The 16,072-nt window shown below is 43.3% G+C and overlaps 2 protein-coding genes and 2 non-coding genes across 5 annotated transcripts in view; 1 reads left to right on the forward strand and 3 right to left on the reverse strand.

The window, feature by feature from the left end:
• Positions 1 to 16,072, reverse strand: part of LOC133545393 (zinc finger protein 501-like) — a 399,721-nt gene that overhangs the window by 338,258 nt on the left and 45,391 nt on the right. The gene's annotated exons all lie outside the window — the stretch shown is intronic.
• Positions 1 to 16,072, forward strand: part of LOC133545390 (gastrula zinc finger protein XlCGF57.1-like) — a 179,611-nt gene that overhangs the window by 74,611 nt on the left and 88,928 nt on the right. The window lies entirely within an intron of this gene.
• Positions 13,550 to 13,622, reverse strand: trnar-acg (transfer RNA arginine (anticodon ACG)). The gene has a single exon. It is a non-coding gene; the product is annotated as a tRNA-Arg (tRNA).
• Positions 15,169 to 15,241, reverse strand: trnaf-gaa (transfer RNA phenylalanine (anticodon GAA)). Its single transcript has one exon. It is a non-coding gene; the product is annotated as a tRNA-Phe (tRNA).

Genomic DNA, 16,072 nt, shown 5'->3' on the forward strand with positions numbered 1-16,072 from the left:
ACAAACATGATAGAAACAGAAGAAGGCTGAAACAGTACTATCGTATACTGGCTCGCACTCTCATGAAGATGGCAGACATGATTTGATACGTACTGGTTTGTTATATCTGTTCCATTCAAATTATTTTTTCTTTTTTTTTCTTTAGAGAAATATAATGGGTGTAGTTCCATCTGAATTAGATGTAGTTATTGAAGAAGATGAAGACGTTTGTAATCATCATTTAGATCCAAACAACCAGATAGAATGGGAACCAAACGATGATCCGTCTTTGCAAGATGATATTAATGTGTTAAATTCAAACACAAACACACAAGCCTCTACACAGCATCACGAGGTGTTGGGAGGGGCGACACCCTCGGGGGAATGTTTGGATTTTTCGGAGGTGGTGGGGGTCATGCAGAACCAACCGTCAACGGCTGACCAATCAATTTCAAATGAGACCCAGAGGGGTGATGGGGTAAATGTCTTGAGGAGGGAAACATTCAACAATATACAACTATCCAGCGTTTTAACTTTTCCTCAAAACAACGATGTAACAGATTACGCCACATTTTACCGCGGAGTCTTGGGGAGCCTTAAAAAGCTGACACAGATGGTAACTAAGGAAGCTAGACCCGACGATATCATTCAATTGGAGTTATCCGGTGAAAGTGCAAATCAACACACTTCATTTACATTTCGAAACGATGCCGGGGCTGTGATGAATGCTTTTCAAGATGTGTTAGATCTGTTGGTACAATCAAACGTTGAAATATTGAACGATGAAGAAATACAGGTGATGGTCCAGGTGATACATAACCCTCGAGGTGGTGTAAGAAGAAAAATCGAAACCCTTTTGGAACATGAAATCCGCAGAAAAAAAGCTCGTTATCTTTACAATCCATTAAACTCGAATAATCAACTATGTTTTGCCATTAGCCTAGCAAGTCTGTTACATCCTGAATTTACAGATAGCCAGGCTGTGGCGGAGGCTGAAAAAATACAGAGAAAAGCGGGCTTAGACGAACAGACTTCCATCACTTTCAGTCATATTCGTGAATTTGAAAAAGTGGTACGTCGTAAAATTGTCATACTGTACAGAGAAGAGGGCCAACGACCCCTCTCACGGTTCGAGACGGATTACCCCAAATCAGAAAATCCGTTGTATCTGTATTTATCTCAGAATCATTACAGCGGTATCATTAACATTAAAGGTTTTTTGTCAAAACCGCACGTTTGTCACTACTGTTACCAAGGGTACGACAAACCCGACAGACACAAATGCGACGGCTATTGCTTGGTCTGTACACAAAACGGGTGTGTAAAAATAGAGGGGAAAACTGTGCTTTGCAGGGATTGCAACATGTGGTGTCGTTCTCCTGCATGTCTCCTCAGACACAGGGTAAAACACCGGGTTATGGAAAAACTCGTCAGCAACTGCGATCGGCGAAAGAAATGCCTTAAATGCAACCTATTTTACGATGTACCTGTGGCTACAGGTATCGCTAAACACACGTGCCCTAAGTTAAAATGTCAAATATGTAAAGAAGAGCTACCTCGCAGTGACTCAGAGACACCTGAAACACGACATCTTTGCTATATACAACCCCAACCACGTGAAGTAAACCACAATGATAATATCATATTCTATGATTTTGAGACGTTTGTCGATGACAATCACACTCACATTCCCTTTCTAGTCTGTACCAAGACGCTGCAAGGAGAAGAGTGGTGTGCTTTTGGACTGGATTGTGTTACAGTTTTCCTCAATCATTTCAGGAAACCTCGTTATCTTAAATCTACATTTATAGCCCACAATTCGAGAGGATTTGACGGTTACTTGATTCTGAGAGGCATGGTACGGCTGGGTATAGCACCCTTAATTATCATGCAGGGGAGTAAAGTTCTCTGTTTTAAAGACCCTGATTTTTTGCAAAAATACATTGACTCGCTTTCCTTCCTTACCATGCCGCTTAGCGCTATGCCAAAAGCGTTAGGACTCGGTGATTGCTGGTCCAAGGGGTATTTTCCTCACAAATTTAGTTCGGAGGAACATTTAAATTATGTCGGAAAATACCCCGCAATCAGCAATTACGGTGTAGAACGCATGACACCTGTTGAACGCACCAAGTTTGAGACGTGGTATCAAAATGAGAAAAGCGAGGTCTTTGATTTTCAAAAACAAGCGGTACACTACTGTAAAAACGACGTCAATGTTCTTCGTGAGGGTTGCATCAAATTTAGAGCCGAGTTTACGAGCGAGACGGGTGTTGACCCCTTCTCCCGTATCACCATAGCCTCGGCCTGCATGAAGGTGTTTGTGACTAATTTCCTCGAGCCGCGTTCTCTAGCCATACCTTCCCCGGATAACTACCGAGGGTTGTGTAAAAAATACTGACACACCAGCATCCAATGGTTAGAATGGGAGTCGCATCGTCGTGGTATTTTCATTCAGCATGCTTTAAACAAAGGCGAAAAACAGATGGGGGCATACTTTGTGGATGGGTTTGCTATAATCGGTGGCAAACCATTCGTCTGGGAATTTCAGGGGTGTTTTTATCACGGATGCCCGACGTGTTTCGAACCCGGTGCTGTATGCCCTTTGACAAACACACCGTTCGAGGAGTTGCACAAGGCTACCGAGAAAAAAATGAAAGCGTTAAAGCGTGACCACAAGGTCAACATCATCGTCATCAGAGAGCACGAGTGGAATGAAATGAAAAAATCAAACCCTAGGGTAATAGACTTTCTCAAAACACGCAATTACCCCGCACCTCTCATGCCTCGAGACGCTCTTTATGGAGGTAGGACAAGCGCCTTTTGCTTGAGGCACACGGCGGGTGAGAACCAGCGTGTATTGTATGAGGATGTCACCTCTCTCTACCCGTACGTCAACAGCGCATTTCCTTACCCCCTGGGTCATCCTGTCATCATCCACACGGATTTTGACGATGTTGGAAACTATTTCGGTCTGGTCAGAGCCGTTGTTCACCCTCCTCGAGGTCTCTATTTCCCTGTGCTACCCTACAGAACGGTCAAGGGTAAACTAGTGTTTACACTTTGCCGCACATGCGCAGAAAACAATAACCAGCAGGAACCCTGCGAACATGATGAGGAAGGAAGGGCATTGACGGGAGTCTGGGTCACGCTCGAATTCAACAAAGCTTTACAGTTGGGATACAGAGTCGGTAAGATTACGGAGGTGTGGCACTTTGAAGAACGGAGCGAAACCGTTTTTACGGGTTATGTTCAAACTTTCCTAAAGGGTAAGCAAGAAGCTTCAGGGTATCCCAAAGAAGCCGTCGATGCAGAAAGCAGGGAAAAGTACATTCGTGAATATCGTGAAAATCAGGGAATACAGCTGGATGCTGAAAAAATCGAACCCAACCCTGCCAAGAGACAAATGTCAAAACTCTGTTTAAACAGCCTTTGGGGAAAGTTTGCGGAGAGGTGCAATAGAACTCAGACCACCTTGGTGAGAAAAAGTGAAGTATTTTTCGACTTTGTATTTTCAGGAAAATATCAGGTTGAATATTTTTCCTTTCTCAACGAGCAAATTGCTATGGTGCAATGGCAATACAGTAAAAACAGCGTGGTGCTTCCCGGTAACACAAATAATGTATTTGTCGCTGCTTTTACCACCGCTTACGCACGTTTGAAAATGTACGGTTACCTAGAGGGGTTGCAAGAGAGAGTTCTTTACACAGACACCGATAGTTTAATCTACACGGTAAACGAGGGGGAAGTTTCTCTGGAGACGGGGTCCTATCTAGGCGATTTGACGGATGAGTTGGGAGGAGACAGCATTCACGAATTCGTCTCCGCCGGTCCAAAGAGTTATGCCTACCAAACCCTGCAGGGTAAAAAAACTGTGCTGCGTGCCAAAGGAATCACTCAAACCCGCGAGTGTTGTGAGAGGGTCAACTTTGACAGCGTTAAAGATTTGGTGGAGGGCTATCTGGAGGAAGACAAAACAGGTGCGATCTACACCCCTCATCACCAAATTGTTCGTGATAAAAGGGGGTTCCTTTTAAATAACTCGTCTTTCGAAAAAAAGTTTCGAGTGGTGTATGACAAAAGACGTCTCTTTCCCGACGGGAAAACTTTACCTTTCGGGTATTAGAGAGGAAATGGAAAAAATGGAACGAGTAGACTTTGATCCCAGATTTCATACACCTTTTTCATGCCTGGTTGTAGGACCTAGTGGTTGCGGAAAGACTTTTTTTGTAAAATGTGTATTGGAAAATTGTGAACACGTCATGAATTCTGTACCCGACAACATTGTGTGGATTTATACATCTTTCCAACCCATGTATGCTGAATTAAAAAAGATGAATAAAAAAATAAAATTTGTTGAAGGACTGCCTGATTCCTTTGAAGATGAAAACTTGTTTCCGGACGATCAGACCCATTTGGTGATTTTGGACGATGTTATTTTTCAAGCCTCAAATCACCCCGAAGTGGTTAAAATTTTCACGCAGTATAGACATCATAGAAATATGAGCGTTATGATGCTGACCCAGAATGTTTTTCATCAGGGAAAATTTTCACGCACCATTAGCTTAAACTGTAATTATATGATACTGTTTAAGAATCCGCGGGACAGATTGCAGATTAACGTGTTGGCACAGCAAATGTTCCCCGCACAAAAAAGTTTTTTCTTGGAAAGTTTTGCGGATGCTACTTTGGATGCTCATGGCTATTTATTGGTCGACCTGACACCTTTCTGTCCAGAACAATACAGAGTGAGGTCGGGCGTGCTTCCGCACCAGTGGCCCGTTGTCTACGTGCCAAAAACATAATGTCAAAGCGTGTAAAGAGGAACGGTCCCATGTTAAAAGCTTTGTACCATGCCACACCACAAAAACGTCGAGATATTCTGAGTCACGGCTCACCAGACTTTATCCAGACGCTGTGTGAAATTGCTTTAAACATTCTGAAGGGTAATGTGCCCTTATCACCGTCTCAATTTGCTCAGCTTAAAAAACAAAAGAAAATCATCCGACTGCTGGCTGATAAAAGGACTGGACTGAAACGCAAACGCCAGACTCTGATGAAACAGTCGGGCGGTTTTCTTCTACCCTTACTGGCCACCGTCGTACCGTTTATAGGGAATCTTATCGGTGGATTGAGCGGAAAAGGTTGAAGATGAAAAAGGCTCAAAAATTGTTTCTCCTATCCCCCCAACAATTAAATCGTCTGACTCGCCCGGAGCCGACCATCAGAGACTCGGCGGAGGATGATCTAGATGTTAAAATGAGAGCCGTCTTAAACGAACCCGGAATGAATCCTCATGAAAGAATAAAAATATACGATACCCTGCTGCAGAGATATCTCGGCCTGTTGAAGCAGGGGCAACGGGAGGAGAAAAGGATGACTCTGACTTTACACAAGGATTTGCGGGGTGAACCATGGAATGACTCTGAGGATAAACCGGAGGATAAACCAGAGGATAAACCGATGGATAAACCGGAGGATAAACCTCGGAATACTGGCGGGGGGTCAAAGGATGTCACGATGATCGAAGTTCTGAAAATCCTCCCCCGACGCGACCGTAACAACGCCGAGTACATTATGAAAAAATTATCCGAGAATGATAAGGGGTGGACCTCTAAAGGAGAGTTTGTTCAAAACGGTACACCGGTGCAGGGATCTCATATGATCGATTTACTGAAACACCTGATGCAACGGTCCAAAAATCCACAGACCCGCACGCCTGAGGGTTGGAGAAAATTTTTAACAGCGTTGACGGAGCTAAATGTCCCCACATCGACCATTCATAACCCCAGAGCACGAGATCAATACAGACGTCTGAAAGCGGATGGAGAGTTTGAATCAGAATGGGTGGAAAAAGAAACATTTCTATCCCCCGAGAGGAAAAGAAGAGGTAGAAAAGTGACATTGTCCCCACATTGGTTAAACCTTGAATGAATGATGACAAAACTCTTGTTTCAATAAAATGTTTTTTTATTCATCAAACGCAGTGTGTACAGCATTTTCATTTCAACGGTTCAAAAAAGTTTCTAAACAACAGACGTCTTGTACGCCACAACGACTACTATTATTCTTATTCGTGCTAGTACAACATTGAATTTTTTTAACCAGGGTATATGCTTCAAGATCATTTTTTACTACATCATCTGTGTATAAAGACAAAACTTGTTCAAAAGACAGTCCGCAAAATCGATGGTGCAGATAATAAACGCAGTGTTGACCGCACACTGTGGACAAAGGGTGTTGAAGCTGTAGGTTGTGGTACAATATACGGTCAGAACGATTTTCCAAAAAGTTCAAGATGCTCCGAGGGTAGTAATCAAAATCGGGAGAAAATCCATAAGAATCAAAAAAAGTGGCGGTCCCATCTTCCTCCAGAGTCATCGATAACCAGTGCTCCCCCGGTCGATGTCCTTCGTGGGTGTTGACGATAAAGTAGGAGGGTGGGGTAAAGGAGCGAGTCAGTGAGGGGAGTTGGTCGGAGGCCCATACACCACAGAAAACATTCCCCAACACTCGTCGCAGAAGCTTCTCCAGTTGATGGTTATTCATCTCCGTCGTCAATAATAATCCACCAGCACTTGTCGTTTGGAATCAATTTCCAAAATAGAATCGTAACATGCGTAAACCACAAGAGTGACCGTGTTGGGTAAGGGTACTCTGAATCTCATTTCCAACCTCAAAGTGCCATTAGAAACCCGAGACAATGCGTCGCTGTCCTCTCCCGGATTGAGATTGAACACAAACAGCGAATAACCCCGTTCAAAATCTTGTCTGTTGATGCACAGAGGTAAATCTTTCATATGCCTCCCTGTAGCGGTAAACATGTTGTAAAACTCTCTGACCGAAGCCCCCTGGTTAAATTGCGGTTGGAAAGCTTTGGAGGGAATTTGTTTTCCCGCGTGACAGAGGGTGATGTATTCAGCGTTAAAATGCTGGAAATTAAAGGGTGAGAGATCTCTTCTTCCTGTGAAAGCTTCATGATTTACCATACCCAAAACAATGTATTTAGGCATCGTGCCCAAAAACAAATTTTCTTGGGTGCATACTCTGGAATTTTCAGGGATAGAGTAGGTTTTCACGCTGACCCGTGACAAAGGGTAGAGTGTGTTTCCTTTGAGTAAGGCCGAGGCGTGCCCCAATCGTACGGCCGGCGAAACGGTGACCTTTTTTGTGAAGAGAGAGGCACCCAGCACTTTCAGACGGAAAGTACCGTCCGCAGCCCCTGTGAGACAAAAGGCGTCGCTGGCACGCGTGAGTTTGATCCTCAGATCCACCGAGTTGAGAAGGAGTCTCTCGCTGAAAAGAATGTCTGCGTGGAGGGGTCCTAGTAGCTGAACCTCTTTAGATTCAGCCGTGTAACCGGCTCTGATGTTGAGTCCTTTGTTTGGTCCGTTCGCTGTTTCTATAGAGTCTATTGAGCCGCCGGTGTCTTTGTGGAATAACCCGGCTGAGAATTGACTTCTGAGTGTGGCTTCAGAATAGTTTAGTAGCGTTTCAATTATCGCCCTGTATGGGTGTGTGGCGCTGGATTGAGAAATCAGTCTTTCCCCGAGCATAATGTCGCATTGGCTGAAGATGGTGTTTAGAGGATAATTGATGAGACCCACATTGGCGTCGTTTGGGATATTTGATCCATCGGCGCGGGTAATTTTAACCCGCAGGTAAAGTAATGTGTCATTCAGATCCAAGTACTTTTCACCTTCTCCCGGGATGAAAAATTCAATAGGACCCCCGTCAGTGATGGCGGATAGCGGTAGGACTTCTGTGTAGGATTTATCATCGATAGACATCTGAGTCATAGGAGCTGAAAATAAATCCAGCTCGGCCATCGTGCATTCGGCCGAATTTTGATGTAAAAGAGCCATCTTTTTTCTTTTTTTTTTAAAATATATCGTGTGAGGGAACGACGGTCCTTCTCTTTGAAAACCTTTTACCGACTGATTTTCTTCTCCCCAGATGACGGCGTTTTTTACCACTCGTTGAGAGACGTCGTCCCGGGGGTCTCTTTCGGGGTTGTCTAGCCAGGACCATTATTCCTCCTGATCCGTCTTGTACCCCACTACCCATTTTTCCAACGGCATGACTGAATACGTCGGAAGCGATATTTTTTGCCGCTGTTTTAAGATGAGGTTTGACCAGGGCAAAACCTCTTTTCACCAGAGGTGATACAAAACGAAACAACCTGGAAAACACGGAGCCTATCCCACGCCCGTACATCACAGGTGAACCTGTGAAACCGGGGAGGGAACCCCCCACCTGGCTTTCGTAATAACCCACTAAACGTAGAGGGTCGTGCATGGGTTGACTCATTCTCATTGTTGTTGGTTTTACTTTCTAACGGGTCTAAAGTGGAGCTTCGCGATGGTCTTTCCAAAGGTGAAGTCGACGTGTTTGTTCTGATCAGATTTAATCTCCACCCTGATGTTTTCAATGTGATTTTTCGAGACGGGTAAATAGTAGGCGGGGTTAAAACACTTGGTGACAATCTCACCGTAAGCTCCCTCTACACTCACGATTCTCAAAAGAGGAGCATAAGCGTCGCCTACTATCTGAGGTCGCACCACGTCACTGTAACAGTAGAGATGGTAGAAACCGGCGTTTATATCCGCGGGATAGGGGGCCGACCCCCGGTCAAAGTTGATCCACTTTCCAGGTTTCACTCCCATGATGTAAGCCAGGGAAGGGGAAAAACGAAAATGAGTTTGACCCCCTGATTGATAGGAGATTCGCTTTTTAACATCGTCAAAGGCTATCCTCACATCGTTGTCAATTTTTTGTAAAGATTCATTCAGTTCATTTATGAATCGTGTAATGTTCTCATAACATCCCCCTCTCAATTCTTGACGGTAAACTATCCCCATTCCAGGATTGCTTTCAGGTCCCACCGGTGGAGGTCTCTTTAGCCATTCATAAAATGCTCCGTTAGAAACATTATACCATGAGCGAGGGTATGAAATCTCTGTTAAGGCCACCTCCCATGAGCCTGCTAAATCTATATGTTGACTTAAATCTATCTGGTAATGGGAACTTTTGTTTTCTTTAAATACGTTGAGGCTGGCGTTGGAGGGTAAGGTGAGGTAAAAACCCTCGTTGCAGGAATGATCCATAATGCTCGATGATCTTTAGACTGTGAGGCTCATCAAAGGCATCAGATTGTTTTATACATTTGTAAGGAGGTCAGCGTCCACCCAACTGTTGAATTTTTCGGGCCAGTTTTTCCAGTGCACTAGAACTTGTTTTTTGCCACCGACCGTACGTCGTTTTAGAATTTCCTCCACATGATAGCGCTTGTCCTCGCTCTCTTTTACTTTCTGCAACTCGGCTTCGTAAAAAGAACCCTCTATTATTTCACCGTCAAAATCTTTCAGTCTGTATGCCGGGGGAGATCGATGGAGACGTCGTGTTATTGTAAACACCTCGTCTGTAAAACTCTGTTCATATTTTTTATCAAACACTCCTCTCACTTTGGATATTCTCACCATATCTCCCGTGGCAAATTTGTATTTGCGTTTGAATGCTGTGAATGAGCCGTAGAGATTCTCAAACACTTGAGGGGTATTTTCCAAAGTCACATCCACCGGTTTCATTTTAATACTGCTGTGATATCCGTGATTGTAGCTTTTTACCAAGTCTTGTAAGACGTCTAGGTAGCGCCTGGTGTTGTTGGCTGTAAAATATCTCCACATTCTCCCTTTCAGAGTACGATTAAATCTTTCAACCACCGAAGCTTTGAGATCGCTGGCCGTAGAAAAATGTACAATATTGTGTTTCTTCATCAGAGCTTGAAAACTCTTGTTAAAAAATTCTTTTCCCGCGTCGGTTTGGAGTTTGCGAGGAATCTGACTTTCCCCCAACACCGATTGAAACGATTCAACCACCTCCACGGACGTCTTTCTCCTCAAAACCCTCACATAGGCCTTCTTGGAAAATACATCTATGACCGTTAATAAATAATTATAACCGTCGTTATATTCAGCCAAGGCTTGCATGTCACAGAGGTCGGCTTGAAACTGGGTTAAAGGTCGCGGGACAAAGACTCTGTTTCTTGGAAAATGAATGCGAACCGGTTTATGGAGTGTATAGGCGTCCTGTCCCGTTAAATATTCTTGAACTTTTTCTTTTGTGACACGTTGCCCCGTTTCATCCTGCACAGCTCGACGGAGTCGATCTACCCCTCCAAAACTACCCGGGTGTGCGGGTGTATAGTATGCTTTTTCCATAGCTTTCTCCATTGTGGAAAGACAAAGAGAAATGAACTCGTGTTGCTTGGTACACATTTCTTTTATTCATTCATGGAAACAACACAATGAATCTAAAACAGTTTGTTTTTATTCATTCATGGACACCACACAGCGAATCTAAAACAATTTTTTTCTATAAACTATAAACTATAATCAAGGTTTGATGTAAAACAGGTATACCGTAGGTGAATTTAATCGCTTCGTGCAGTTTTTGTAGTTCAAACAAAACGTTGACGGGGATGTCGCATCGTAGACGATACATCGACATATCAACAAACAGAGCATATAAAATGAACACGTGATAAGGAGAAGGTTGAAAAGACTTTTCTTTAGACCATTCCTTCAAAATTGTTTCAAAAATGTCAAAGTCAAAAGCATGAGAGACAACGGATTTCCAGGTAGCTTCCCAGGTAGGCTTAGAGCGGGCATAATCAAGAATAATTTGTAGTTTTTGAGGTTTGTCTCGTTTTAGAACATACGCTTCCATCGCGTCAATCAACGGGTAAATAACAGCGTGGTTCTCGATAGAGTTTACAAGTTTTCTCCAATAATTACCCATCTTTTTTGTAATTATTCCAACACTCTGTCACCATATCCAGATGTCTCAAAATCGTTTCATCACCCCGTACCAACTCGTTGTACACGTCATCTATGGCCCACCAGACATTTCTCTCAGATTTCAGTTGAGACAGCAGAGAGTCGGCGTAGGATTCGACCCTTGAATCCTCAGCCTCGATGCGACGAAGCATCAGCAAGCGTTGAATGGCTTGAATGAATTTAGACGTACGCAGAGTCTTGATGAGTCCGTCGTAGTTGTACAGGAGAAAGTCCTCTTCATAGGGTTCCAGGCACGGGTGGTTTCTCTGGCTCGGATGGTTCACCCGACAACCGTAACATTCGCTCTGCCTGAACTGGCGGATGGCCTCGTTGAGGAGATGAAACACGGCCGTTTTCACCGTGCTGGTGAAAAGCAACCACTTCCCCCCATCGGTTTCATCATCGATGTGCAACGGGGGGTCCAAGAGTGACAGGGATGGTGACGGGGGTGGTGGCGGGGACGGCGGAGGTGTTATGATGATCAGGTCATTCTCCTTTTCCTCCTCCTTCCTATCGTCATCTGGCAAAGACTGCGTAGCGTTGTCGGTTTTCACCCCCCATCTGCAGAAACATCTGCCGAAGCGACACGTCTCATCGTCGCTCACCACCTCCGATCCAGCCGTCGTTTCAGGAGGGTTAAAGATCTCGGCCATGTTTGCTTCATCAGTCGTGTTTACGGATGGTTTGAAATCGTCCTGTGGTATAAGACGGGTCTTTACGCGTCTGATGGTCTTGTTTGCCATTTTCTTGTTTGAGATCCGTGCGTTCAAAAAAGGGAGCCAATATGGTCTGGTCGAAAAAAAAAATTGCAGGGTGGGGGTTGTTTTTATAGGGAGGGTCGAAAAAAAAGTCTCGACCAATCAAACTAACGCTATGATTTTCAAAGGGTATTGGACGAGTCGGAGGAGGGGGTGTTTCCTTGAAGGTTATTGGTTGAAACTGAAGCGGGGGAGGTCCTTTCGTCCTCCGTCGGGGGTGTGGTCTCAAAGGACAACTTTCTTCTCGTCGTCAGCATGCTTTTCCATTGTCGACTGCTTCGGAACAAGTCGTTTATTTTCTCCTTCATCGACGCCATTCGCTCTCGCCATGCCACGATGGGTACGACCACCAACGGTGTAAACACCCCGCATTCATCGTTGAAAGACTCCAGGGAAAAGACATCGGGCTCGGTCCACTGAGCCGTATAGGTACCGGTGATTTTTGGAGCACGGAGACTGGCACGTAAAAACCAACGACCCGAGGCTGAAGATTTCGTCTCCCAGGTAGCGCTGAACAGAATTCTTCTCTCATTCAACTCATCCATCGTCGGGTAAGTAAACAAGCTTCCTTTTACGCGTTTATCCACCGGTGAAGGATCACGCCACAGGAAATCGGGCATTGCCAGTCTTAAAACTTCCCAATCCACGGTAGATAACGATGAAAATATCGAGAAAGGGCTTCCGTCTCTTCTTTCTTTTAGCTGAAATAAGCAGATATCACCCATTTCGTATCTGAATACAAATCCAAAAGATCCCTCCATCCCGTACGCTTCCAAATCCCATTTCTCACGCAAAGATTCGGTCGGCGGCATCTGAATACGATTTAGAAACACTCGACTTTTTTGCGGAGCGTCAATGTAAGTTTTATTATTTTTATAAATCGAAACAGGCGTTTCACTAATCATGACCGAATCGAACAAAGTCTTTACGCTAACGTATAAAGCTCCAAATAATGACTAAGCCTTACACCGCCCTTTTGTACCCCTCCTCTGCGTGTGTGTGTGTGTGTGTGTGTGTGTGTGTGTGTGTGTGTGTGTGTGTGTGTGTGTGTGTGTGTGTGTGTGTGTGTGTGTGTGTGTGTGTGTGTGTGTGAAGTGCGTGCGTGTCCACATCTCCACACGTAACATTCCCAGCCATCAATACATCGAAATCTGGAAGATGTTTCAAACGATCGTAAACATTTAAACTATCAAATATATGGTCACATGCTGCTCAGATGACATTGCTTTCTTAAAAAAACTGATCCCTCCTCTGTTCCCTGTCAGGTCTTAACTCCACCCTCTTCCTGGTTTAACCACTCCCACCGCAGGTCTTAACTCTGCCCTCTTTCTGTTCAAAACTCCACCCTCTTCCTGGTTTAACCACTCCCACCGCAGGTCTTAACTCCACCCTCTTCCGGGTAAGCCACACCCACTTGACCTTGACATTTGAACCTGACCTTTGACTTTGACCTTTGACTTTGACCTTTAACCTTGACCCCTCATAAATCATTAACCTTTGAACTTGACCCCTCATAAATCATTGACCTTTGACCTTGAGGGTCATAAATCATTGTTTTATGGGGGGTCATAAATCACTTTTGACTAAAGGTAGGGACTTAAATTCTCTCACATCAGTCATATTAAATTATGCATCAAGGCCAATACTGTAACGACATAAAATAGATATTTTTAATTTTGCCAGAGTATCTGGTTGGTTTCACATCTTGTTTAATCACTTACCTGAGGGAACAAGGTACCTCTTTTTTCAAAAATCATCATCAAACAGCTTGAAGAAAGGGTAAAGTGCCATGACCGGATTCGAACAAGCGTCGCTGCGGCCACAACACAGAGTACTAACCACTATACAATTACAGCTGTTAACTATTAACAAAAAAATTAAAATAAAAAATGCATGTTCCAGTAAGTAAATATTTATTTTAAATGCAGAAAAAAAAAACACACGGAATTTTGTTTCACTTCAACTAACGAAAACCAACGAGTTAGCCAGGAGTTGAACCTAGAATCTTCTGATCCGTAGTCAGACGCGTTATCCATTGCGCCACTAGCCCTATGTGTAAAGAAGTTTCACTGTAGTACATCTTGTATATCGTAAACATCTTACACCAAAGGAACACACAGTTTACATTAGGCTTACTACCAAAACAGGGCTTTACTGACTGCTTATGTTGGACTTTAAAATCTAGTGACCTTCTATTTGTTGCAGCCTGGGCCTTCACCAGCTCTACCTGTTGCAGCTAACCTCCACTAAAAAATAAGCAAAATGCTTCTGGCAAAATTCTGGGGAGCATCCAAGTTAAATCCAGCTCAGAGTTGGCAACTTTGGGGGAGGAGCTTCTTTTTTGGTCAAAACCTTCTTTGTTGATGACGATGTAAAACTGGCTTAACTGGCAAAAATGAGCTTTGGATTCAAGCAATTGGCGAGCTTGAGCTTTGATAGTTCCCAACTTGTCACTGAACATGCTGACTAATTCACCTTCACCTGAGATTCCCAATATGGCTGTTATTTCAGATGTTGGGCAAATCAGCAAATCAGCTGATGCTATCCTCCTTACACTTCTCCACAGACAACCCTTTGCCCCACTGCAGCAGTCATTGTAACCTATACTTTATTTAAATAGTTTTCAACAGTTATTGTTTTTTTCTTTATTTCATCTGAACAACTGAAATCCAAGAACATCCCTCACATCCACTTTAGCTCAGGTGGGAGAGCGTTAATGCGATCATCTGAAGGTTTAACCGCAATACCTTGAACACAAATTGTTAGACAGTGTATCTGTGTGAAAAAGTTGTGGTTAATCTTTTGCTTTAAGTGTGTTAGATGCACCTACAAGTCACACTGAGCTCAGCTTCATTTCTCTCAGTTTCAAGTTATACAGTACAAGACAAACCCCTAAGGCAACACATTTGTGTTGGAAATAGCTCGATGTAAGAGTCAGTTAAAGACCAAACATTGGCTTAAGGAACCGTACACCGTTAAACCACGTAACGGTTGTCCAAATTAAAAATGGAGAAAAGGTGTGTAACAACTGATGCTAGGATTCCACCAGCAGGGCTGGCAGGTCAGGGACACCATTTCAGTATTATGTAGTGGAATTTCTAACTTTTATACCATATTTTGTGTCTGTTGAATTCCTAAAAGAAAATCTGTCAAAAAGCCTTAAGAGGTCTGCTCTTTTCTTTTTTTTCCTATTCAGAAACAAAGGATCATATGTAGGGGAAAGTTGAAGTTGTGGTCGCTCTAACCATTCTACAAAATGTTTTGATTGTTTGTTATGGCTAAGGGATCCAAGGTTGTTGTGGAGCAAGCAGTTGCAAAACAACGAGACCTTGACACATGAGGGAAACATATAAAAAGCCAGCAGACCAATATTTGATATGATTTGCATGATTTTGCTTGATTCTAAATCCTTCGGAGGATGCTGTCTGTTTGCATTGGCAATTGAATACAACTTGTACTTTTGAATATGGGTAGTTAAAACTTTTGTACTAAACCCACTTTGTTTGCTGTTTAAGCTTTGGGGACATCCACCACAATTGTAAGAGCCACAGAAGGCTTAATAGTAATAAGGATTGGTTCAAAAGCTCAAAGAGTTGTGCTGAAACCCAGGGTTGAACCAGGGACCTTCACATCTTCAGTCTGACGCTCTCCCAACTGTGCCATTTCAGCTATACAGATATATTTTGGGTTCACATATTAAAATCCATCCAAGGTCTGCCCTATTGGTGACTTTTGAGGGGTGGAAGGAGGCCTTTCCAAGGGGGTTTCAAGGCCTAGTATTAGTCCGCATAACAGGTACTTGAATCCCGGAAGCTCAAAAAGAATGTCTTACGCTCCATGACTGAGCATTTCAGGGTCTCTAAAAAATTTACCAAAATGCTTCGAAAGACTGTTTTACTTCCGAGAATGTTATGATTATTGCAAGCATTTGGCAGATGTTTCAGAAATGTTCAAAAGTTCTTAGGAGGCTAATAATTAACTCTACAAGTGTAGATGAACCATGCTTAAAAAAAAGGCAGTTTAAACAGCAAAGTGCCATGAGCCAGAGTTGAACCGGCGTTGCTGCGGCCACAACACAGAGTACTAACCACTATAAAATCACGGCTATAGGAAAAACTTTTGATTGATAATGTGTTTGCTCCCCTGATGTCTAATGTTAAACAATCCTCTCAAGCCACATTCTGTTTGAACGACATCATGAAAGAAAATCTCAATCCGTGTGCTAATACGTAATGTTCTGGGGAAATATTTTGGTTTTATTCCATTGTGGTGTAAAGAAGAACTGTTAAGATGTAAAATAGTCACATTTATATTGTTGTGGTCACCTTTTTTCTCACCCACTTTATTCTGATTGCCCCGAGCAAAATAAACTGCCCAAAATATTGTAGTGAATATTGTTTCAGTTCAGTTAAAGGGGAAAATTATCACAATTTCAAAAGGGTTAAAAACAATTTAAATCAGTTCCCAGTGGTTTGTTGTATTTTTTGAAATTTTTTTCAA

The sequence above is a fragment of the Nerophis ophidion genome, linkage group LG28, assembly GCF_033978795.1.
Source record: "Nerophis ophidion isolate RoL-2023_Sa linkage group LG28, RoL_Noph_v1.0, whole genome shotgun sequence".
Classification (NCBI taxonomy): Eukaryota; Metazoa; Chordata; class Actinopteri; order Syngnathiformes; family Syngnathidae; genus Nerophis; species Nerophis ophidion.